This window comes from Apodemus sylvaticus, chromosome 20 (assembly GCF_947179515.1).
Source record: "Apodemus sylvaticus chromosome 20, mApoSyl1.1, whole genome shotgun sequence".
Taxonomy (NCBI): Eukaryota; Metazoa; Chordata; class Mammalia; order Rodentia; family Muridae; genus Apodemus; species Apodemus sylvaticus.
In genome coordinates, this window is record NC_067491.1 from 66,035,143 (window position 1) to 66,053,573 (window position 18,431).

Here is an 18,431-nt window from a genome sequence, read left to right on the forward strand (position 1 = left end):
AACTCTCCTGTGCGTTCTCTTTTGAGGCTACAAGCTTAGACATACACGTAACACAAAATCTTTTCGAGTTACAACGTGTTATTTAGGAAAAATAAGATAATTTTGCATGATGCGTTATTTCTTCTTGTAAATTTTAAGTATTTCTAATATGTACATATTTGTCTTTAATCTGCAACACTGTATTTCCTTATAACTTGATATTCTTACATATTCTTTCGAGAGAAAACTCTCCTGTGCGTTCTCTTTTGAGACTACACACTTAGATATTCATGCAACACCAAAGCTTTTCGAGTTACAACATGTTGTTTAAGAAAAACAAGATAATTTTGCTCAATGCGGGATTTCCTAAAAACGTAGTATTCTGACATATTCTTTCGAGAGAAAACTTTCCTGTGCGTTCTCCTTTGAGGCTACAAACTTAGACATACACGCAACACAAAATATTTCGAGTAACAACGTGTTCTTTAATGAAAAACAAGATAATTTCACATGATGCGGGATTTCCTTAAAACGTGGTATTCTGATATATTTTGTCGAGAGAATATTATCCTGTGGGATCTCTTTGGAGGCTACATGTTTAGACATACACGCAAAACCAAAGCTTTTCGAGTTACAACGTGTTGTTAGGAAAAACAAGATAATTTCGCATAATGCAGGAATTCCTTAAAACGTGGTATTCTGATATATTTTTTAGACATACACGCAACACCAAATCTTTTCGAGTAACAACGTGTTGTTTAAGAAATACAAGATAATTTTTTACGATGCTTTATTTCTTCTCGTAATGTTTAAGTATTTCTAATACATACGTATTTGTCTTTACTCTGCAACACTGTATTTCCTTGTAATGTGGTATTCTTACATATTCTTTCGAGAGAAAACTCTCCTGTGTGTTCTCTTTTGAGGCTACATGCTTAGACATACAGGCATCACCAAGGCTTTTTGAGTTACAACGTGTTGTTAGGAAAAAAAATGATAATTTCGCACGATGCGGCATTTCCTTAAAACTTGGTATTCTGACATATTTTTTCGAGAGAAAATTCTCTTGTGGGTTCTCTTTTCAGGCTACACATATAGACTTACAAGCAACACCAAATCTTTTCAGGTTACAACGTGTTGTTTAGGAAATACAAGATAATATTTTACGATGCGTTATTTCTTCTCATAAATTTTAAGTATTTCTAATACGTACGTATTTGTCTTTAATCTGCAACACTGTATTTCCTTATAACGTGGTATTCTTACATATTCTTTCGAGTGAAAACTCTCTTGTGCGTTCTCTTTTGAGGCTACATGCTTAGACATACACGCAACTCCAAATCTTTTTGAGGTACAATGTGTTGTTTAGGAATACACGATAATTTTGTACGATGAGTTATTTCTTCTCGTATAGTTTAAGTATTTCTAATACGTTCGTATTTGTCTTTACTCTGCAACACTCTATTTCCTTTTAACGTGGTATTCTTATATATTCTTTTGATAGAAAACTCTCCTGTCATTCTCTTTTGAAGCTGCACCTTTAGACATACACGCAACACGAAAACTTTTCAAGTTACAACGTGTTGTTTAGGAAAAACAAGATAATTTCGCACCATGCAGGATTTCCTTAAAACGTGGTATTCTGACATATTTTTTCGAGAGAAAACTCTCCTGTGAGTTCTCTTTTGTGGCTACAAGCTTAGACATACACGCAACACCAAATCTTTTCGAATTTCAACTTATTGTTTAGGAAATACAAGATAATATTGTACGGAGCATTATTTCTTCTCATAATGTTTAAGTATTTCCAATAAGTACGTATTTGTATTTACTCTGCAACACTGTTTTTCCTTATAATGTTGTATTTTTACGTATTCTTTCGAGAGAAAATTCTCCTATGCATTCTCTTTTGAGGCTGCATGCTTAGACATACACGTAACACCAAAGCTTTTCGAGTTACAACGTGTTGTTAAGGAAAAACAAGATAATTTCGCAAGATGCGGGATTTCCTTGAAACGTGGTATTCTTACATATTCTTTCGAGAGAAACCTCTCCTGTGCGTTCTCTTTTGAGGCTGCACCCTTATACATACACGCAACACCAAATCTTTCCGTGTTACAACGTATTGTTTAGGAAAAACAAGATAATTTTGCACGATGCGGGATTTCCTTAAAACGTGGTATTCTGACATATTTTTTCGATAGAAAACTATCCTTTGCGTTCTCTTTTGCGGCTAGAAGCCTAGACATCCACGCAACATCAAATTTTTTCGAATTTCAACTTGTTGATTAGGAAATACAAGATAATTTGGTACTGAGCGTTATTTCTTCTCATAAATTTTAAGTATTTCTAATACATACATATTTGTTTTTACTCAGCAACACTGTATTCCGTTATAACATGGAATTCTTACATATTCTTTGGAGAGAAAACTCTCCTGTGCGTTCTCTTTTGAGGCTACAAGCTTAGACATACATGCAACACAAAATCTTCGAGTTACAACGTGTTCTTTATGAAAAACAAGATAATTTCACATAATGCGGGATTTCCTTAAAATGTGGTATTCTGATATATTTTGTCGAGAGAATATTCTCCTGAGGGTTCTCTTTGGAGGCTACGCGTTTAGACATGCACGCAACACCAAAGCTTTTCTAGTTACAACATGTTGTTAGGAAAAACAAGATAATTTCGGGCAATGCAGGAATTCCTTAAAACGTGGTATTCTGACATATTTTTTAGACATACACGCAACACCAAAACTTTTCGAGTTACAATGTGTTGTTTAGGAAATACAAGATTATTTTTTTTTATTATGCTTTATTTCTTCTCGTAATGTTTAAGTATTTCTAATTCGTACGTATTTGTCTTTAATCTGCAACACTCTATTTCCTTGTAACATGGTATTCTTACATATTTTTTGGAGAGAAAACTCTCCTGTGTGTTATCTTTTGAGGCTACATGCTTAGACATACAGGCATCACCAAAGCTTTTCGAGTTACAACGTGTTGTTAGGAAAAAAAAACAGATAAATTCGCATGATGCGGGATTTCCTTAAAACTTGGTATTCTGACATATTTTTTCGAGAGAAAATTCTCCTGTGGGTTCTCTTTTCAGGCTACACATACAGACTTACAAGCAACACCAAATCTTTTCAGGTTACAATGTCTTGTTTAGTAAATACAAGATAATATTTTACGATGCTTTATTTCTTCTAGTAATTTTAAGTATTTGTAATACGTACGTATTTGTCTTTAATCTGCAACATTGTATTTCCTTATAACGTGGTATTCTCATATATTCTTTCGAGTGAAAACTGTCCTGTGCATTCTCTTTTGAGCCTACATGCTTAGACATACACGCAACTCCAAATCTTTTCGAGGTACAATGTGTTGTTTAGGAAATATATGATAATTTTGTACGATGAGTTATTTCTTCTCATAAAGTTTAAGTATTTCTAATACGTTCGTATTTGTCTTTACTCTGCAACACTCTATTTCCTTTTAACGTGGTATTCTTATATATTCTTTGGATAGAAAACTCTCCTGTCGTTCTCTTTTTAGGCTGTACCCTTAGACATACACGCAACACCAAAACAATTCGAGTTACAACGTGTTGTTTAGGAAAAACAAGATAAATTCGCACCATGCGGGATTTCCTTAAAACGTGGTATTCTGACATATTTTTTCGAGAGAAAACTCTCCTGTGCATTCTCTTTTGTGGCTACAAGCTTAGACATACTCGCAACACCAATTCTTTTCGAATTTCAACTTGTTGTTTAGGAAATACAAGATAATATTGCACGAAGCATTATTTCTCCTCATAAAGTTTAAGTATTTCCAATACGTACGTATTTGTCTTTACTCTGCAACACTGTATTTCCTTATAACGTGGTATTCTTACATATTCTTTCGAAAGAAAACTGTCCTGTGCGTTCTCTTTTGAGGCTGCACGCTTAGACATACACGCAACACCAAAGCTTTTCGAGTTACAACGTGTTATTAAGGAAAAACAAGATAATTTCCCAAGATGCCGAGATTTCCTTAAAACATGGTATTCTTACATATTCTTTCGAGAGAAACCTCTCCTGTGAGTTCTCTTTTGAGGCTGCACCCTTATACATACACGCAACACCAAATCTTTCCGTGTTACAATGTATTGTTTAGGAAAAACAAGATAATTTCGCAGGATGCGGGATTTCCTTAAAACGTGGTATTCTGATATATTTTTTCGATAGAAAACTATCCTTTGTGTTCTCTTTTGCGGCTAGAAGCTTAGACATACACGCAACACCAAATTTTTTCGAATTTCAACTTGTTGTTTAGGAAATACAAGATAATTTTGTAAGGAGCATTATTTCTTCTCGTAAAGTTTAAGTATTTCTTATACGTAGGTATTTGTTTTTACTCTGCAACACTGTATTTCGTTATAACGTGGAATTCTTACATATTCTTTCGAGAGAAAACTCTCCTGTGCGTTCTCTTTTGAGGCTACATGCTTAGACATAAACGCAACACCAAATCTTTTTGACTTACAACGTGTTCTTTAGGAAAAACAAGATAATTTCGCACGATGCGATATTTCCTTAAAACGTGTTATTCTGACATATTTTTTTGAGAGAAAATTCTCCTGTGGGTTCTCTTTTGAGCCTAAACATTTAGACATACACGCAACACCAAATCCTTTCGAGTTACAAAGTGTTTTTTTAGGGAAAACAAGATAATTTTCACAATAGATTATTTCTTCTCGTAAATTTTAAGTATTTCTAATACGTACATATTTGTCTTTACTCTGCAACACTGTATTTCCTTATAACGTGGTATTCTTACATATTCTTTAGAGAGAAAAATCTCCTCTTCCTTAGTTTTTGAGGCTACACGCTTACACATACACGCAACATCAAAGCTTTTCAAGTTACAACGTGTTGTTTAGGAACAAAAAGATAAATTCGCACGATGCGTAATTTCCTTAAACGGGGTATTCTGACATGTTTTTTCGAGAGAAAACTCTCCTGTGCATTCTCTTTAGAGCCTAGAAGCTTAGGCATACACGCAACACCAAATCTTTCTGAGTTACAACGTGTTATTTAGGAAAAACAAGATAATTTTGCATGATGCATTATTTCTTCTCATAGTGTTTAAGTATTTCTAATATGTACGTATTTTTCTTTAATCTGCAATACTGTATTTCCTTATAACGTGGTATTCTTACATAATCTTTCGAGTGAAAACTCTCCTGTGCGTTCTCTTTTGAGGCTACACCTTTAGACATACACGCAACACCAAAACCTCTCAAGTTACAAGGTGTTGTTTAGGAAAAAGAAGATAATTTAACTTGATCTGCGATTTCCTTAAAACGGTTTATTCTGACATATTTTTTTCGAGGGAAAACTCTCCTGTGCGTACTCTTTTGAGGCTAGAAGCTTTGACATACACGCAACACCAAATCTTTTTCAGTTACATCGTGTTATTTAGGAAAAACAAGATAATTTTGCACGATGCGTTATTTCTTCTCATAAAGTTTAAGTATTTCCAATATGTATGTATTTGTCTTTAATCTGCAATAGTGTATTTCCTTATAATGAGGTATTGTTACATATTCTTTCGAGTTAAAACTCTCCTGTGCGTTCTCTTTTGAGGCTACATGCTTGGACATACATGCAACTCCACATCTTTTTGAGTTACAACGTCTTGTTTAGGAAATACAAGATAATTTTGTACGATGAGTTATTTCTTCTCGTAACGTTTAAGTATTTCTAATACATACGTATTTGTCTTTACTCTGCAACACTGTATTTCCTTATAACATGGTGTTCTGACATATTCTTTCGAGTGAAAACTCTCCTGTGCATTCTCTTCTGAGGCTACACACTTAGACATACACGCAACACCAAAGCTTTTCGATTTAAAACGTGTTGTTTAGGAAAAACAAGATAATATCGCACAATGCTGGATTTCCTTAAAAAGTGGTATTCTGACATATTTTTTCGAGAGAAATATCTTCTTTGCATTCTCTTTTGAGGCTACACGCTTAGTCATACACGCATCACCAAATCTTTTCGAATTACAACGTGTTGTTTAGGAAAAACAAGATAATTTTGCATGATGCGATATTTCTTCTCGTAAAGTTTAAGTATTTCTAATACGTTCGAATTTGTCTTTACTCTGCAACACTGTATTCCGTTATAACGCGGATTTCTTACATATTCTTTCGAGAGAAATCTCTCCTGTGCGTTCTATTTGAGACTACACGATTAGACATACACGCAACTTCAAAGCTTTTCGAATTACAACGTGTTGTTTAGGAAAAACAAGATAATTTCGCATAATGCGGTATTTCCTTATAACTTGGTATTCTGACATTTTTTTCGAGAGGAAATTCTCCTGTGGGTTCTCCTTTGAAGCTACACATTTACACATACACGCAACACCAAATCTTTTCTAGTTACAACGTGTTGTTTAGGAAAAACAAGATAATTTTGCACGATGCATTATTTCTTCTCGTAAATTTTAAGTATTTCAAATACGTACATATTTGTCTTTACTCTGCAACACTGTATTTCCTTATAACGTGGTATTCTTTCATATTCTTTCGAGAGAAAACTCTCCTCTTCATTCTCTTTTGAGGTTACACGCTTAGACATACACGCAACACCAAAGCTTTTCGAGTTATAACGTGTTGTTTAGGAAAAACAAAATAATTTAGCATGATGCGGGATTTCGTTAAAACGTGGTATTCTGACATATTTTTTGGAGAGAAAATTCTCCTGTGGGTTCTCTTTTGAGGCTACACATTTAGACTTACAAGCAACACCAAATCTTTTCAGGTTACAATGTGTTGTTTAGGATATTCAAGATAATTTTGAACGATTCATTATTTCTTCTCGTAAAGTTTAAGTATTTCCAATACGTACGTATTTGTCTTTACTCTGCAACACTGTATTTCCTTATAACATGTTATTCTGACATATTTTTTCGAGAGAAAACTCTCCTGTGCGTTCTCTTTTGCGGCTACAAGCTTAGACATACACGCGACTCCAAATCATTTCGAATTTCAATTTGTGGTATAGGAAATACAAGATAATTTTGTACAGAGCATTATTTCTTCTCGTAAACTTTAACTATTTCTGATACGTACGTATTTGTCTTTACTCTGCAACACTGTATTTCCCTGTAACATGGTATTCTGATATATTGTTTCAAGATTAAACTCTCCTGTGCGTTCTCTTCTGAGGCTACACACTTAGACATACACGCAACACAAAGCTTTCAAGTTAAAACGTGTTGTTTAGGAAAAACAAGATAATATCGCACAAGGATGGATTTCCTTAAAACGTGGTATTCTGACATATTTTTTCGAGAGAAATCTCTCCTGCACATTCTCCTTTGAGGCTACACGCTTAGACATACACGCAACAATAAAGCTTTGTGAGTTACAACGTTTGGTTTAGGAAAAACAAGATAATTTCGCATGATGCATTATTTCTTCTAGTAAAGTTTAAGTATTTCTAATACGTACGTATTTGTTTTTACTCTGCAACACTGTATTCTGTTATAACGTGGAATTCTTACATATTCTTTTGAGAGAAAACTCTCCCGTGCATTCTCTTTTAAGGCTACATGCTTAGACATACACGCAACACCAAAGCTTTTCGAGTTACAATGTGTTGTTTAGGAAAAACAAGATAATATCGCATGATGCGGTATTTCCTTAAAACGTGGAATTCTGACATATTTTTTAGAGAAAATTCTCCTGTCGGTTCTCTTTGGAGGCTACACATTTAGACATACACGCAACACCAAAGCGTTTCGAGTTACAACGTGTTGTTTAGGAAAAACAAGATAATTTTCAAGATGCATTATTTCTTCTTTAAATTTTAAGTATTTCTAATACGTACGTATTTTTCTTTACTCTGCCACACTGTATTTCCTGAGAACATGGTATTCTTTCATATTCTTTCGAGAGAAAGCTCTCCTCTTTGTTCTCTTTTGAGGCTACACGCTTAGACATACACGCAACACCAAATCTTTTCGAGTTACAACTTGTTGTTTAGGAAAAACAAGATAATTTCGCACGATGCGGGATTTTCTTAAAACGTGGTATTCTGACATATTTTTTGGAGAGAAAATTCTCCTGTCGGTTCTCTTTTGAGGCTACATGCTTAGACATACACGCAACAACAAAGCTTTTCGAGTTACAACGTTTTGTTTAGGAAAAACAAGATAGTTTCGCATGATGCGTTATTTCTTCTCGAAAAGTTTAAGTATTTCTAATACGTACATATTTGTCCTTACTCTGCAACACTTTATTTCCTTATAACGTGGTATTCTTACATATTCTTTCGAGAGATAATTCTCCTGTGCGTTCTCTTTTGGGGCTACACACTTAGACATACACGCAACACCAAAGCTTTTCGAATTAAAACATGTTTAGGAAAAACAAGATAATTTCACACGATGAGTGATTTCCTTAAAACGTGGTATTGTGACATATTTTTTCGGGAGAAAACTCTCCTGCGCGTTCTCTTTTGAGGCTGCACGCTTAGTCATACATGCAACACCATATCTTTTCGTGTTACAACGTGTTGTTTAGGAAAAAGAAGATAATTTTGCACGATGCATTATTTCTTTTCGTAAATTTTAAGTATTTCTAATACGTACATATTTGTCTTTACTCTGCAACACTTTATATCCTTATAACGTGGTATTCTTACATATTCTTTCAAGAGAAAATTCTCCTGTGCGTTCACTTTTGAGGCTACACGCTTAGACGCACACGCAACTCCAAAGCTTTTCGAGTTACAACGTGTTGTTAAGGAAAAACAAGATAATTTCGCAAGATGCTGGATTTCCGTAAAACGTGGTATTCTTACATATTCTTTCGAGAGAAAACTCTCCTGTGCATTCTCTTTTGAGGCTGCATGCTTAGACGTACACGCAACACCAAAGCTTTTCGAGTTACAACGTGTTGTTTAAGAAAAAGAAGATAATATCACACCATGCGCGATTTCCTTAAAATTGGTATTCTGACATATTTTTTCGAGAGAAAACTCTAATGTGCATTCTCTTTTGAGACTACACGCTTAGACATACTCGCAACACCAAATCTTTTCGAGTTACAAGGTGTTGTTTAGGAAAAATAAGATAATTTTGCACGATGCATTATTTCATCTCGTAAATTTTAAGTATTTCTAATAGGTACATATTTGTCTTTGCTCTGCAACACTGTATTTCCTTATAACGTGGTATTCTTACATATTCTTTCGAGAGAAAACTCTCCTGTGCGTTCTCTTCTGAGGCTACACACTTACACATACACGCAACACAAAGCTTTTTGAGTTAAAACGTGTTGTTTAGGAAAAACAAGATAAATTCACACAATGCCGGATTTCCTTAAAACGTCATATTCTGACATTTTTTTAGAGAGAAAAATCTCCTGGGCATTCTCTTTTGAGGCTACACGCTTAGTCATACACGCAATACCAAATCTTTTCAAGTTACAACGTGTTGTTTAGGAAAAACAAGATAATTTTGCATGATGCGTTATTTCTTCTAGTAAAGATTAAGTATTTCTAATACGTACTTATTTGTTTTTACTCTGCAACACTGTATTCCGTTATAACGTGGAATTCTTACATATTCTTTCGAGAGAAAACTCTCCTGTGTGTTCTCTTTTGAGGCTACATGCTTAGACATAAATGTAACACCAAAGATTTTCGAGTTACAACGTGTTGTTTAAGAAAAACAAGATAATTTCGCATGATGCGGTATTTCATTAAAACGTGGTATTCTGATATATTTTTTCGAGAGAAAATGCTCCTGTGGGTTCTCCTTTGAAGCTATACATTTACACATACACGCAACACCAAATCTTTTCTAGTTGCAACGTGTTGTTTAGGAAAAACAAGATAATTTTGCACAATGCATTATTTCTTCTCGTAAATTTAAGTATTTCTAATACGTACGTATTTGTCTTTACTCTGCAACACTGTATTTCCTTATAACGTGGTATTCTTTCATATTCTTTCGAGAGAAAACTCTCCTCTTCGTTCTCTTTTGAGGTTACATGCTTAGACATACACGCATCACCAAAGCTTTTCGAGTTATAACATGTTGTTTAGGAAAAACAAAATAATTTAGCATGATGCGGGATTTCGTTAAAACGTGGTATTCTGACATATTTTTTGGAGAGAAAATTCTCCTGTGGGTTCTCTTTTGAGGCTACACATTTAGACTTACAAGCAACACCAAATCTTTTCAGGTTACAATGTGTTGTTTAGGATATTCAAGATAATTTTGAACGATGCGTTATTTCTTTTCGTAAAGTTTAAGTATTTCCAATACGTACGTATTTGTCTTTACTCTGCAACACTGTATTTCCTTAAAACGTGGTATTCTGACATATTCTTTCGAGAGAAAACGCTCCTGTGCGTTCTCTTTTGAGGCTACATGCTTAGGCATACATGCAACACCAAATCTTTTCAAGTTACAAAGTGTTGTTTAGGAAAAAAAAAGATAATTTCGCAAGATGAGCGATTTCCTTAAAACGGGGTATTTTGACAGGTTTTTTCAAGAGAAAACTCTCCTGTGCGTTCTCTTTTGAGGCTACATGCTTAGACATACACGCAACCCCAAATCTCTTCGAGTTATAACGTGTTATTTAGGAAAAAATAGATAATTATGCGCTATGCGTTATTTCTTCTCATAAAGTTGAAGTATTTCCAATATGTACGTTTATGTCTTTAATATGCAACACTGTATTTCCTTATAACGTGGTATTCTTACATATTCTTTCGAGAGAAAACTCTCCTGTGCATTCTCTTTTGAGGCTACACGCTTAGACATACATGCAACACCATATCTTTTCGAGTTACAACGTGTTGTTTAGGAAAAACCAGATAATTTTGCATGACGTGTTATTTCTTCTAGTAAAGTTTAAGTATTTCTAATACGTACATATTTGTGTTTACTCTGCAACACTGTATTTTTTATAATGTGGTATTTTTACATATTCTTTCGAGAGAAATCTCTCCTGTGCGTTCTCTTTTGCGGCTACACGCTTAGACATACACGCAACACCAAAGTTTCTAGTGTTGCAACGTGTTGTTTAGCAAAAACAAGATAATTTCGCACGATGCAGGATTTCCATGAAACGTGGTATTATGACTTATTTTTTCAAGAGAAAATTCTCCTGTGCATTCTCTTTTGAGATAACATGCTTTACCATACACGCAACATAAAATCTTTTCCAGTTACAACGTATTGTTTAGGAAAAACAAGATCATTTTGCATGATGCGTTATTTCTTCTTGTAAATTTTAAGTATTTCTATTACGTACATATTTGTCTTTACTCTGCAACCCTCTATTTCCTTATAACATGGTATTCTTACTTATTTTTTCAAGAGAAAACTCTCCTGTGCATTCTCTTTTGCGGCTACATGCTTAGACATACACGCAACACCAAAGTTTTTCGAGTTCCAACGTGTTGTTTAGGAAAAACAAGATAATTTCACATGATGCGTGATTTCCTTAAAACGTGGTATTCTGAAATATTTTTTTGAGATAATACTCTCCTGTGGGTTCTCTTTGAGGATACACGTATAGATATACACGCAACAACAAATCTTTTCGAGTTACAACGTGTTGTTTAGGAAATACAAGATAATTTTGTACGATGCGTTATTTCTTTTCATAAATTTTAAGTATTTTTAATATGTACGTATTTGTCTTTACTCTGCAAAACTGTATTTCCTTGTAATGTGCTATTCTTACATATTCTTTCGAGTGAAAACTCTCCTGTGCATTCTCTTTTGAGGCTACACGCTTAGACATACACGCAACACCAAAGCTTTTCGAGTTACAACGTGTTGTGTAGGAAAAACAAGATAATATCGCACGATGCTGGATTTCCTTAAAACGTGGTATTCTGACATATTTTTTCCAGATAAAACTCTCCTGTGCGTTCTCTTTTGAGGCTACACACTTAGTCATATACTCAACACAGTATCTTTTTGAGTTACAACGTGTTGTTTAGGAAAAACTAGATAATTTTGCCTGATGTGTTATTTCTTCTCCTAAAGTTTAAGTATTTCTAATACATACATATTTGTCTTTACTCTGCAGCACTGTATTACGTGATAACGTGGAATTCTTACATATTCTTTCGAGAGAAATCTCTCCTGTGCGTTCCCTTTTGTGGCTACACGGTTAGAGAAAAACGCAACACCAAAGCTTTTGGAGTTACAACAAGTTGTTTAGGAAAAACAAGATAATTTCACATGATGCGCGATTTCCTTAAAACGTGGTATTCTGACATATTTTTTGAAGAGAATATTCTCCTGTTGGTTCTCAAAGGATACACGTTTAGACATACATGCAACAACAAATCTTTTCAAGTTACAAGGTGTTGTTTAGGAAATACAACATAATTTAATATGATGCGTTATTTCTTCTCATAAATTTTAAGTATTTTTAATATGTACGTATTTGTCTTTACTCTGCAACACTGTATTTCCTTGTAATGTGGTATTCTTACATATTCTTTCGAGTGAAAACTCTCCTGTGCATTCTCTTTTGAGGCTACATGCTTAGACATACACGCAACACCAAACCTTTTCGAGTTACAACGTGTTGTGTAGGAAAAAAAAAGATAATTTCGCAAGATGCAGGATTTCCTTACAACATTGCATTCTGACATATTTTTTTCGTGAGAAAACTCTCCTGTGCATTCTCTTTTGAGGCTACACGCTTAGACATACATGCAAGACCAAAGATTTTTAAGGTACAACGTTTTATTTAGGAAAAACAAGATAATTTAGCCCGACGTGCGATTTCCTTATAACTGGGTATTCTGACATGTTTATTTGAGAGAAATCTCTCCTGTGCGTTCTCTTTTGAGGCTAGAAGCTTAGACATACACGCAACACCAAATCTTTTCAGGTTACAACGTGTTATTTAGGAAAAACAAGATAATTTCGCACGATGCGTTATTTCTTCTCATAAAGTTTAAGTATTTCCAATATGTATGTATTTGTCTTTAATATGATACTCTGTATCTCCTTATAACGTTTTATTCTTACATATTCTTTCAAGTGAATACTCTCCTGTGCATCCTCTATTGAGGCTACATGCTTAGACATACACGCAACACCAAAGCTTTTCGAGTTAAAATATGTTGTTAGGAAAAACAAGATAATTTCTTCTCGTACAGTTTAAGTATTTCTAATATATACATGGTTGTCTTTACTCTGCAACACTGCATTTCCTTATAACGTGGTATACTTACATAATCTTTCGAGAGAAAACTCTCCTGTGCGTTCTCTTTTGAGGCTACACACTTAGACATATATGTAACACCAAAGCTTTTCGAGTTAAAACATGTTGTTTAGGAAAAACAAGATAATTTCGCACGATGCGGGATTTCTTTAAAACGTGGTATTCTGACATATTTTTTCGAGAGAAAACTCTACTGTGCATTCTCTTTTGAGGCTACCCACTTAGATATACATGTAACACCAAAGCTTTTAGAGTTAAAACTTGTTGTTTAGGAAAAACAACATAATTTCGCACGATGCGGGTTTTCCTTAAAATGTGGTATTCTGACATATTTTTTGAGAGAATATTCTCCTGTGGGTTCTCTTTTGAGGATACACGTTTAGACATACACGCAACAACAAATCTTTTTGAGTTACAACGTGTTGTTTAGGAAATACAGGATAATTTTGTACGCTGTGTTATTTCTTCTCGTAAAGTTTAAGTATTTCTAATATTTACGTATTTGTCTTTACTCTGCAACACTGTATTTCCTTGTAATGAGGTATTCTTAAAACGTGGTATTCTGACATATTTTTACGAGAGAAAATTCTCCTGTGCATTCTATTTTGAGGCTACACACTTAGACATACACGCAACACCAAATCTTTTCGAGTTACAACGTGTTGTTTAGGAAATACAAGATAATTTTGTACGATGCGTTATTTCTTCGAGTAAAGGTTAAGTATTTCTAATAATTACGTATTTGTCTTTACTCTGCAACACTGTATTTCCTTGTAATGAGGTATTCTTAAAACGTGGTATTCTGACATATTTTTATGAGAGAAAATTCTCCTGTGCATTCTATTTTGAGGCTACTCACTTAGACATACACGCAACACCAAATCTTTTCGAGTTACAACGTGTTGTTTAGGAAATACAAGGTAATTTTGTACGATGCGTTATTTCTTCGAGTAAAGGTTAAGTATTTCCAATACATACATAGTTGTCTTTACTCTGCAACACTGTATTTGCTTATAACGTGGTATTCTTACATGTTCTTTCGAGAGAAAACTCTCCTGTGCATTCTCTTTTGAAGCTACACGCTTAGACATACACGCAATACCAAAGCATTTCGAGTTAATACATGTTTTTAGGAAAAACAAAATAATTTCGCATGATGCAGGATTTCTTCTCGTAAGTTTAAGTATTTCTAATACGTACGAATTTGTCCTTACTCTGCCATACTGTATTTCCTTATAACGTGCTATTCTTACATATTCTTTCGAGAGAAAACTCTCCTGTGCGTTCACTTTTGAGGCTACATACTTAGACATACACACAACGCTAAAGCTTTACATGTTAAAACATGTTGTTTAGGAAAAACAAGATAATTACACACGATGAGGGATTTCCTTAAAACGTGGTATTCTGACATAATTTTTCGAGAGGACACTCTCCTGTGGGTTCTTTTTGAGGATACACGTTTAGACATACAAGTATTTCTAATATGTACGTATTTGTCTTTACTCTGCAACACTGTATTTCCTTGTAATGTGGTTTTCTAACATACTCTTTCGAGAGAAAACTATCCTGTGTCTTCCCTTTTGAGGCTGAATCCTTACACATATACGCAACACCAAAGCTTTTCGAGTTACAACGTGTTGTTTAGGAAAAACAAGATATTTTCACACGATGCTGGATTTCCATAAAACGTGGTATTCTGACATATTTTTGCGAGAGAAAACTCTCCTGTGCGTTCTCGTTTCTGGCTACATGCTTAGACATACACGCAACACCAAAGCTTTTCAATTTACACCGTGTTGTTTAGGAAAAACAAGATAATTTCGCACGATGAGCGATTTCCTTAAAACGGGGTATTCTGACATGTTTTTTCGAGAGAAAATTCTCCTGTGTGTTCTCTTTTGAAGCTAGAAGCGTAGACATACACGCAACACCAAATCTTTTTGAGTTACAACGTTGAGGAAAAACCAGATAATTTCTCACGAAGCTGGATTTCCTAAAAACGTGGTATTCTGACATATTTTCTCGAGAGAAAACTCTCCTGTGCATTCTCTTTTGAGGCTACAGGCTTAGACATACACGCAACACCAAATCTTTTTGAGTTACAACGTGTTGTTTAGGAAATACAAGATAATATTTTATGATGTGATATTTCTTCTGGTAAAGTTTAAGTATACCTAATACGTACGTATTTGTCTTTAACTGCAACACTGTATTTCCTTTTAACATGGTATTCTTACATATTCTTTGGAGAGAAAACTCTCCTGTGCATTCTCTTTTGAGGCTACACACTTAGACATACATGCAACACCAAAGCTTTTCGAGTTACAACATTTTGTTTAGGAAAAACAAGATAATTTCGCACGTTGCAGTATTTCCTTATAACGTGGTATTCTGACTTATTTTTTCGAGAGAAAACACTCCTGTGTGTTCTCTTTTGAGGCTACCAGCTTAGACATACATGTAACACCGAATCGTTTCAAGTTACAATGAGTTGTTGAGGAAAAACAAGATAATTTTGCACGATGTGTTATTTCTTCTCGTAAAGTTTAAGTATTTCCAATATGTACATATTTGTCTTTACTCTGCAACACTGTATTTCCTTATAACGTGGTATTCTTTCATATTCTTTCGAGAGAAAATTCTCCTGTGCGTTCTCTTTTGAGGCTGCATGCTTAGATATACACGCAACACCAAAGCTTTTCGAGTTACAATGTGTTTTTAAGGAAAAACAAGATAATATCGCAAGATGCGGAATTTCCTTAAAACGTGGTCTTATGACATATTTTTTCGAAAGAAAACTCTCCTGTGCATTCTCTTTTGCGGCTACAAGCTTAGACATACACGCAACTCCAAATCTTTTCGAATTTCAAGTTTTTGTTTAGGAAATACAGGATAATTTTTTATGGAGTGTTATTTCTTCTCGTAAACTTTAACTATTTCTTATACGTACACATTTGTCTTTACTCTGCAACACTGTATTTCCTTGTAACATGGTATTCAGACATATTGTTTCGAGAGAAAACTCTCCTGTGCGTTCTCTTCTGAGGCTACACACTTAGACATACACGCAACACAAAGCTTTTCGAGTTAAAACATGTTGTTTAGGAAAAACAAGATAATTTCGCACAATGCTGGATTTCCTTAAAAAGTGGTATTCTGACATATTTTTTCGAGAGAAAACTCTCCTGTGCGTTCTCTTTTGAGGCTACAGGCTTAGTCATAAATGCAACAGCAAATCGTTTCGAGTTACAAGGTGTTTTTAGGAAAAACAAGATAAATTTGCACGATGCCTTATTTCTTCTCATAAAGTTTAAGTATTTCCAATATGTATGTATTTGTCTTTACTCTGCAACACTGTATTTCATTATAACGTGGTATTCTTACATATTCTTTCGAGAGAAAATTCTCCTGTGCATTATCTTTTGAGGCTGCATGCTTAGTCATACACACAACACCAAATCTTTTCGAGTTTCAACGTGTTGTTTAGGAAATATAAGATAATTTTTTACGATGTGTTATTTCTTCTCGTAAAGTTTAAGTATTTCGAATACGTACATATTTGTCTTTACTCTGCAACACTGTATCCTTATGACGTGGTATTTTTACATATTCTTTCAAGAGAAAACTCTCCTGTGCATTCTTCTTTGAGGCTACACGCTTAGACATACACTCAATAACAAAGCTTTCCGAGTTACAACGTTTTGTTTAGGAAAAACAAGATAATTTCGCATGATGCGGTAATTCCTTAAAACCTGGTATTCTTACATATTTTTTCGAGAGAAAATTCTCCTGTGGGTTCCCTTTTGAGGCTACACATTTAGATATACACGCAACACCATATCTTTTCGAGTTACAACGTGTTGTTTAGGAAAAACAAGATTATTTTCCATGAGGCGTTATTTCTTTTCGTAAAGTTTAAGTATTTCTAATATGTACATATTTGTCTTTATTCTGCAACACTGTATTCCGTTATAATGTGCAATTATAACATATTCTTTCAAGAGAAAACTCTCCTGTGCGTTCTCTTTTGAGGCTACATGCTTAGACATACACACAACACCAAAGCTTTTCGAGTTATAACATGTTGTTTAGGAAAAGCAAGACAATTTCGCATGATGCGTTATTTCTTTAAAACGTGGTTTTCTGACATATTTTTTCGAGAGAAAACTCTCCTGTGGTTTACCTTTTGAGGCTGCACGCTTAGTCATACATGCAACACCATATCTTTTCGAGTTACAATGTGTTGTTTAGGAAAAACAAGATAATTTTGCACGACACGTTATTTCTTCTCCTAAATTTAAGTATTTCTAATACGTATGTATTTGTCTTTACTCTGCAACACTGTATTTCCTTATAACGTGGTATTCTTACATATTCTTTCGAGAGAAAACTCTCCTGTGCATTCTCTTTTGAGGCTGAACCCTTACACATACATGCAACACCAAACTTTTCGAGTTACCACGTGTTGTTTAGGAAAAACATGATAATTACGCACGATGCGGGATTTCCTTAAAACGTGGTATTATGACATAATTTTTCGAGAGAAAACTCTCCTGTGTGTTCTATTTTCCGGCTACATGCTTAGATATTCACGTAACACCAAATCTTTATGACTATCAACTTGTTGTTTAGGAAATACAAGATAATTTTTTACGGAGCGTTAGTTCTTCTCATAAAGTTTAAGTAATTCTAATACGTACGTATTTGTCTTTACTCTGCAACACTGTATTTCCTTGTAACGTGGTATTCTGACATATTCTTTCGAGAGAAAACTCTCCTGTGCATTCACATTTGAGGCTACATGCTTAGACATACACGCAACACCAAAGCTTTTCGAGTTAAAACATGTTGTTTAGGAAAAACTAGATAATTTCACACGATGCGGGATTTCCTTACAACGGAGTTTTCTGACATAATTTTTCGAGAGGATACTCTCCTGTGGGATCTCTTTGAGGATACACATTTAGACATACATGCAACAACAAATCTTTTTGAGTTACAACGTGTTGTTTAGGAAATACAATATAATTTTGTATGATGCGTTATTTCTTCTCAAAAAGTTTAAGTATTTCTAATATGTACGTATTTTTCTTTACTCTGCAACCCTGTATTTCCTTGTAATGTGGTATTCTTACATATTCTTTCGAGTGAAAACTCTCCTGTGCATTCTCTTTTGG